General features: G+C 40.1%; 1 long non-coding RNA gene across 1 annotated transcript; it reads right to left on the bottom strand.

The window, feature by feature from the left end:
- Window positions 1-4,033: 4,033 nt before the first annotated feature.
- Window positions 4,034-8,844, bottom strand: LOC131765617 (uncharacterized). The gene is made up of 3 exons (XR_009338226.2): window positions 8,674-8,844; window positions 7,466-7,538; window positions 4,034-4,419 (listed from the first exon to the last, which is right to left on the bottom strand). It is a non-coding gene; the product is annotated as an uncharacterized lncRNA (long non-coding RNA).
- Between the last annotated feature and the right edge of the window lie 37 nt (window positions 8,845-8,881).

Here is an 8,881-nt window from a genome sequence, read left to right as displayed (position 1 = left end):
AGACTTTTCTCCAAAGAAGACATACAGATGGCCAAGAAGCACATGAAAAACTGCTCAACATCACTAATTATTAGAGAAATGCAAATCAAAACTACAATGAGGTATCACCTCACACCAGTTAGAATGGGCATCATCAGAAAATCTACAAACAACAAATGCTGGAGAGGGTGTGGAGAAAAGGGAACCCTCTTGCACTGTTGGTGGGAATGTAAATTGATACAGCCACTATGGAGAACAGTATGGAGGTTCCTTAAAAAAGTAAAAATAGAATTACCATGTGACACAGCAATCCCACTACTGGGCATATACTCAAGGAAAACCATAATTCAAAAAGACACATGTAATCCAATGTTCATTGCAGCACTATTTACAATAGCCAGGTCATGGAAGCAACCTAAATGCCCATCGACAGACGAATGGATAAAGAAGATGTGGTACATATATACAATGGAATATTACTCAGCCATGAAAAGAAACAAAATCGGGTCATTTGTAGAGATGTGGATGGATCTATATCATACAGAGTGAAGTAAGTCAGAAAAACAAATATCATATTAATGCATATATGTAGAACCTAGAAAAATGGTACAGATGAACCGGTTTGCAGGGCAGAAACAGAGACACAGATGTAGGGAACAAACGTATGGACACCAAGGGGGGAAAGTGGCAGGGGGAATGGTGGTGGTGGTGTGATGAATTGGGAGAGTGGGATTGACATATATACACTAATATGTATAAAATGGATAACTAATAAGAACCTGCTGTATAAAAAAAAATTCTAAAATTCAAAATAAAAAGGAAAAATATTGTGCCACTTCCTTCTGGCCTCTGTGGTTCAGGTGAGTAATTTGCTGCAATTTGTTTTGGTTTTCCCCTATACAAAATGGTGTCATTTCTTTCTGGCTATTTTCAAGATATTTTCTTTTTCTTTATTTTTCAGAAGTTTAATTGTCATATGCCTTGGAGTAGAATTTTTTGGGTTTGTCTAACAGTATTTGGTATTTGTTCAACTTGAATTCGTAGGTTTATATCTTTTGCCAAGTTAGGGAAGTTTTCAGCTATTATTTCTTTGAATACTTTTTAAGTCTTCCTCTCATTCTGCTCTCCTTCTGTGACTACAGTGATATGATTGTTACTTTAAAAAACAAAACACCCCACAGTCACTGAGACTCTGTCCATTTTATTCCAGACTATTTTCTCTCTGTTGTTCAGAGTGGGTAAGTTCTACTGGTCTGTTCCTCAAGTTCACTGATCCTATCCTCTGCTATCTTCACTCTATTATTGAGCCCAAACAGCAAATTTTTAATTTTACTTACGTATTTTTCAGTTCTATCATTTCCATTTCATTCTTTTAATAATTTCTATATCTTTGCTGAATTATTTGTCTTTAATTTGTTTCAAGAAAGTTTGTAAACGATTGAACTATTTTCTTGATAGCTTTAACATAATTATCAGATAATTCCAGCATTTGATTCATCTCATTGTTAGCATCTATTGACTGTCTTTTCTCATTCATGTTGTGATTTTCCTGGTTGTTGGATGAGTAATTTTAAAAAATTTGTATAGTGGACATTCTTGATAGCATATTAACAAAGCTCTAGATCACATTTCATCTTCGTCTTCTTTTTCCTTTTTCTTTAGCAGGCAGTCCCCTGTTGATATTTAGCATATGGGCGGCTGGGTATGTATGTTTAGTTTCTCTCTAAGCCCTGCTAACACCACCTTGGCAAAAGTGGAGCACTGACTCACACTGCCTTGTTGCAGATAGGTGGGGTGGAAGTTCAGCACTCCCCTTGCTCCACTGACAACTTCCCAGTGAAATCGGGCCACCAACTCCCACTGTTTTGTTGCCTCTTAATGGGGCTGTAAGCTCAGCTCCCTGCTCAACGTGTTTGATATGACTTGCTGGGGGAATTGGAGCACTACCTGCTTTTGCCAGGCAGGAGATGGAAGATCAGCTTCCTGACTCAGCCCTGCCAAAACCATCCTGCAGAGGAATTGGAGTGCTGCCTCCATGTCCATGGATTAAAGGGGATTGAGTGGAAAATTAAGTCCCTGCTCAGCTCTGCTGATACCATGCTAGGGGGAGAGGATGCAGTTTTTTGTGTTTGGCTGGAGTAGGATGGATATTGTCAACAAAGTTTTCATCGTTAGGCCATTCTTTTTTCCATTTGTTGGTTAGGGCTTTTCTTGGAGCTTTTGTCTGTGCCTGTTTGTGGTGCTGGGTTGAAGGCTTCTACAGTGCCCCATCTGAGATATGAGGGGAAACCAGTGAATTTACCACTATGGCATTTCTCAAGTCCCAAGACCCCTATGCAGCCCAACTTCTTCCTACCTTTCAAGATATTCCTATATTTGTTTTCTGTGCTATGTCCAGAGTTTTTTAGCAACAGCCTGGAGGAATGGGATTACTTCATGTTTGTGGAACTGGAAGTCTCAAAAGGCCATTTTTAAGCACTTGCTTAGTTTACTATCTGGAGTCTCCCCCAGGTTGTCAAAAGTCATGAATCTTGTACTTCAACAATTTACAACCTAGACTCTGCCCTGAAGAGATGCATAGTAAGATATATAAACAGATGAATCAAATGAATACATAAGAGGAAATAATGGCACCCCAAATTTTGATAGGGCTTCATGGTTTACAGAGTACTTTCTATATATCTACATATACATATATATTCTTATACATTTACTAATTACATGTATACATTTACTATTGAAAACATATTATATTACTTTATAAATATATATAACTCAGTGATGTTGCAAGGTGGGTGAATTAGATATTGTTACTTTTTTTAAAAAAAGGCTGTTTGGTTAAGATTCTTACCAAAGAATCTTAAGTAGAAGTGCTACAATTTTTGTGAATTTTAGCCCTAGACTCCTATTACCTAACCACACTACTTAGGATAAATGATCTTTTGTTTTATTAGAAACCCCATGTTAACAAGTAATCATGGAGCATAATTTTGCTTTCTTGAGGTACACTGCTTATGGGTTTTGGAGTCAGACAGATTCAAATTCAAATTCCAGCTACACGGTGTATTATCTGTGTAATCTTTGAGAAATTACTTAACCGCTCTCTGCCTCAGTTTCTTCATCTATAAAATATGGATAAAAATAATATTTACTTCAAAAGATTGCTTTGGATAATCACACATTTAAAGCAAAGTGCCTGGCATACTGTAAGTGCTCAATAAATGGCAGCTATTATTATTACTAGGATAAATAAACAAAGCCAAGGGGGGTAAAAAAACCCATTGCATTTCCATAATGAGGAAGTAATGATTCAGAATCAAAGCTTTCAAAAGCAGGGAGGGTGCATCTACCCATTCCTGTTTGGCTGTGTTGTACCTCACGTGTTGCTTAATAAACACTGACATCTCTGTAATTCTAGAACTGGAAGGGACTTAAAGGTCATCTATTTCAAGTGTCTCATTTTATATATAAGGAAACTGAGCCTGAGATGGGTTGAATGAATTATTTCAGGGTTACAGTGCTAGCACCCTTCTGGCTACACCTGACCTGGTAAACCACACAAAAAAGTGAGCAGGAAACAAAGTACAGAAAGACACCAGGACTCCACAAAGAAAAAGATTCAGACCAATAAAACTTGAGGGAGCAGGTCCAAAAGGTGTAAATACCTCCCCACGGACGTCATATACGAGGGCAATGCCTACATATCATCCTCGTAGAGATCTATAAGGGGGTATCTAAACTAGAAGGCAACCAGTGAGCGGCTTACAGAAGGGGTGAAGGCTACATTGGGGTGGGCTTTGCTGGTGAGAGAGGCTGTCTTCTACAAACATTAGTGACGCTGAAAGAAGGTGGTTATGGACACAGAAGGAAAGGCATTATTGTCAACACTGCCTGTCCAATCCCTCACAGTAGGTCATTATGGCAGACAAGTATCATCCTTGTCGGCAAACAGGCATGTAAGTGGCAATATGCCCCAAATCACAGAGGAGATAAAAAAGAAGTGAAAAACATTCAGATCAATATTTTTTGCTAGTAGTTATGCTTTCACCCATTTCTTTTTTTAAATTTTATTTTTGACTGCTTTGGGTTTTCGTTGCTGTTCGTGGGCTTTCTCCAGTTGAGGCGAGTTGGGGCTACTCTTCGTTGCCGTGTGTGGGCTTCTCATTGCCGTGGCTTCTCTTGTTGCAGTGCACGGGCTCTAAGCGCGCGGGCTTCAGTAGTTGTGGCTTGCGGGCTCTAGAGCACAGGCTCAGTAGTTGTGGCGCACGGGCTTAGTTGCTCTGGGGCATGTAGGATCTTTCCAAACCAGGGATCGAACCCACGTCCCTTGCATTGGCAGGCAGATTCTTAACCACTGCGCTATCAGGGAAGTCCACCCATTTCTTAAATTATTCTTAGTAGCAATTTCCAGAAATGTCCATGTGGAGATTATTTTTTTGGCTTAAAAATGATGAAAATTGATTTTTAAAGAAACGATGAAAAGGAATGTTATTTTTTGTAATCCAGCATTTCATAATAACGCATTTTGTCAATTTAACCTTACTTTCATATTGGCTGTCAGCTAGAACAGTCAGTAAATAAGCAAGGTCTCTTTCACAAGGTCTGTTTTTTACAAGTATAAACATAGTCTTTCTTACTCATATCTGAAAGTGCATTTTGCATAAAAGCATATTTTTAAAGGTTTTTTATAGATTCTCAAATCTGAAAGATGAAATTTTGACTTTTTCTGTCTTGCCTCTGTCTAGTTTCAAGCTAAGAATAAGTCAAAATGAAAAGAATACATATGAGAATAAGGGTGAATGCTCAGTTATAGTTAACTATTAAACATTTCAAAAAGATGGCACGAGCAGTTCTAAAAACTTCTTTTTGTTAGAGAAATGTTAAGTGGACAGTAAAAGCTGTTTACAAAATAGTTACATATAACGAGAGCTACCCTTCACATATGGGTCTATGTGCATATGCAGGAAAAACTCTGGAAATTCACCCCAGATGTTAAAACGGATTTTTTTTTCTGGGTCTTGGGATTTCATGGGTTGATTATTTCTGTTTACCTATTTGTATTTTCTGATTTCCTTACAATGAACATGTATTTTGGTCATAAGACAAAGGGTTTTTCTCCCTCTTCTTTCTTTCTTTGGATTGTTTTCTTAGATGTTACAGAGAAAGGAATCTGGAGTGGATGGGAGGACCAATGCAAAGACCAGAATAATTGCAAATGAAAGGTTCTCTAGATTAAACAAAATATGGGGCAGGAGTCCATTTGATACTGGACGGGATTTGTGTTTGTTGGCTGGTTGGTGTTCGTGTATGAGTGAATTATTTTTTGTTGTGTGTTAAAAATGCAATCATAGAAAAATAATTTGCAGTTGTTCCGAAAATGGAATTTTTCGGTTGTTGCTTCTAGAGACCTTCTCTGAGAAATCAAGGTTTAGGCTTAAAGCAATTGTGCACTGGGTAGGAAGGGCCAATACAAAGTAAGGAGAGAACATAAAGATCTCTGCCCTTAAAAGTACTATTTTTCTCTCCTCGGTTAAATTTGAGGCCTCTTCTCCTCTTGTTTATTTTCTTTCCTTTAACAAATACCTAGAGCACTTTTTCTGTGTTGATTAAATCATAGGAGAGGAAAGAAAAGTCAGCCCTGACCTAGGTGCTAACAATCTAGTTGGGAAAACAAGGTACACATTGGAAAATTTAACTAAAAATACAGGGGCAGTATGCATTTAAGCATTAAATGACTGAACAGTGAAGTCCTCCAGCAGTTAAAGGAGTGGCTGGTAACTTTACTATGGTCATGGTCTAGATCAGTACTGTTCAACTGAACTTTCTACAGCAATGCAAATGTTCATACTGTGCTGATTAACACAGTAGCTACTAGCCATGTGTGGTTACTGAGTAGTGGAAATGTGGTTAGTACAACTGAGAAAATGAATTTAAAAAAATTTTAATTAAAATTTTAAATAGCTACATATGGCTGATGACTGCCATACCGAGGAGTGGTAGACCAAGATATGGAAGGTTATCAATAGTGAAAAGTATCAATAGTGAAAGGTATCAATAGTGAAAGGTATTAATAGTAATAGGATTTGTCCTGTTACTTGAAGGGGAGGAGCTGAGTAGCTGAGAATAAAGAAAAGCATTCTAGAAGAAGAAAAAGCATGAAGAAGCTGTACTCAATTCACCTTGAAAGTGCCCAGTGTTTGTGATGTGTCACTATGCTCAGCAGACCATGCAGCTGAGAATTAGGATTTGAAGCTGTAAGTAATGGGGTGTCGTGATCACTTCTGATCAGTGGATAATAACAGCTCTTACCATATGCCAGGCATTATTATATTGAGTGCCTTACATGGACTGTCTGATTTAATTCTTTTGTTTTTTGGTCTGATTGAATTCTTATAACAAACTTTTGAAGGGAATGAAGATTCACCTGGTGGGACTGTAGAGGTAAGAGATAAAGGCAGGTAAGAGAAGCAATTATAACCTTGGAAACATGTCAAAAGTACTAAGGAAGGTGAAGGATGTAGAAACTAAAAAGCCTCATTTAAGATATTAGGAAGTTAGACTCAACAGAACATGTGGAGGGTGAATGGAAAAGGGAGTGAGACAATCTTTATCCTTAGGGATACTGATGAGGACAAAATCCTGGGAAGCACCAATAATTCTGGGGTGACTGAAAGCAGCTGACTTAGTAAACAGATATTGAGAAGGATGTAGTTGGCAATGGAAACAGGTTAGTGGAGTCAAGAAATCTGATGGGGAAAAGGTTTTCAAGAATCCTAGAGGTAAGTTAATGATGAGGATGGTGAAGTGGCAGAGGAACATGGGAGAGTTAAGGTAATGCTGACAAAAACTGAGGAGTCAAGAGGAGGAAAGCCTGTTATAGAAGGGAAATACAGATTCTGTTTCTGACGTGTTGACTGGAGGTAACGAGTCCTCTGGATGATGATGTCTTGCTAGTTGGGGGGAATGTGAAGCTGGTTTATGAGACAGATCAAGGCTGGAGAGGGGCAATTTTAATGTGTTCTCGCAGTACAGCAGGAAAAGGGAAAAGAGAAGGTTGAGGATAGAACCCGGGACGAATGCTCATCCACATAGGTGACTAAATGAGAAAGAAGAGCCAGCAAGGGAGAAGGGGTGACTGAACCATACCATTGGCAATGCCCTGAAGGTGAAGGAAGAATTTTAAAAGTGATGGTGAGTCACACTTTTCATGTGTTGCAGTGAGGTCAAGGAAAAAAAGAGTGAGAAAAGGGTGACTGAGCTTATCAAGGAAATCCTTGGAGAAATAGGAGGAACAAGTGTAGAGGATTTGTTTGGGCAGTTTGGCCATGAAAGGACTGAGAGGAAAAGGGAAACATCTTGAGGAGGGTTACATGAAGGTTTCCCCCATGTCCCCAGGTCAGCTGGCAGCTTAGGAAGGGAGAAGGGACTCTTCTTCCTTTAGGTATTTGACAACAGATAACAAAATGGATGGTATAGATAGACATACTTTGAAAAGCGTAGCAGAGGGTGCTGGAGTTGGATGTTTTTCACTTTCTCAGTGAAGCCGGAATCAGGGCCACCTGCCAAGAAAGGAGAACGGAAATCGGGTTAGGTGGGGAAGAGAAAAAAGATATGTAACAGCCACAGTTGGGGCTGCCCTTGAGAATTAACAAGAAATAAATTAAAGGATTGGGTGCTAGACCAACATGATTCCATGACTTTAAACTGCCATCTCAGATTTACTCCTGGGAACTGACAACAATACTAAAAACCACCATCACTATTTATCATGTGGTTATCATGTACTTCTGGGTGTTTACATAAATTATCTCACTTAATTTTCCTAACAATGACATGAAGTATTATTAATTCTGATTATTTCCAAATTATGTAAAAAAAAAAAAGGAAATTGAGGCTCAAAGAGGTTTTACCTTAATTTAAAAAAAAAAAAAGATTTCATATTCTGTTGCCAGGCACTGTTCCAGGAACAGAAAAGACAGGCAAGGGGGCTGCCTTCGTGGAACTTTATTGAAGAGGTGCAGACAGAAAAGTAAACGAATAATTTAATCCGATCATTTCAGATTTTATTAAGTAGAGCACGAAGAATAAAACTGGTAATATAATAGGTATTATAATAAATGATATAGCGATGGAGAAGGGAGTGCGGGAGGGTAGAAGACACATTAGTGTGGTCAGGGGAGGACCCTCTGTGGGACAAGTGAGTTAATGACAAGGTGGAAGAGCTTTCCAAGGCCAAAATAAAGCTAGGTACAGAGGCCCTGAAGCAAGAACCAGCTTGGCTCCTCATGCAGCTGCAGCTTAGTGAGCAAGCACGTATAGGCCAAGGTTGGAGGCGCCACTGCAAGTCAAGGAAAGGATTTACGCAAAGGGGGTAACTCCAGCCGATTCAAAAGGGTAAGGCGCCAAAGAGGCAGGGGCCAGGCCGTCAGGATCTCCGACGCGAGTTTGCATTCCACGAAGCTGCCCGCATTAGACGCGGGGTGAGGCTAACCCGTCAGGAGAGGCTCCAGGCCCAGGGGCCAAAGGGCCGAGGCCTGCGGGGGTGGAGGTGTGAGGCGTGTGACCTTCTGGTGTCGCAAGAGTCGAGCCAGCACTGCGGACCGCGCCCGGCCAGCAGGCAGTCCCCCTCTCCCGCCCCAGAATCACCCCCGCCTTTCATTCTCTTCAGCGACCCTCGCCTGCAGCACCACCCACCACGCCTGGCCAAGCTTGATTTTTCCTCCGGGGCAGAGAGTCCGTCTTCCAAAACTTCGGAACGACAGCACCCTCAGGAGTGATGGGGAGATGAAATAACTCAGGGCTAGAGCGAAGTCCTACGGGAAATTGACCTTTTTATTTCTGCCTTGTTTTCCCTCTTCGCTTTCTAGAAACGACTTGCTCCCCGGGATGCTCTCCAAGTCAC

The sequence above is a fragment of the Kogia breviceps genome, chromosome 11 (genome assembly GCF_026419965.1).
Source record: "Kogia breviceps isolate mKogBre1 chromosome 11, mKogBre1 haplotype 1, whole genome shotgun sequence".
NCBI lineage: Eukaryota > Metazoa > Chordata > Mammalia > Artiodactyla > Physeteridae > Kogia > Kogia breviceps.
The sequence above is the reverse complement of the archived record's forward strand: the minus strand, read 5'-3'. Positions and strand labels throughout refer to the sequence as shown.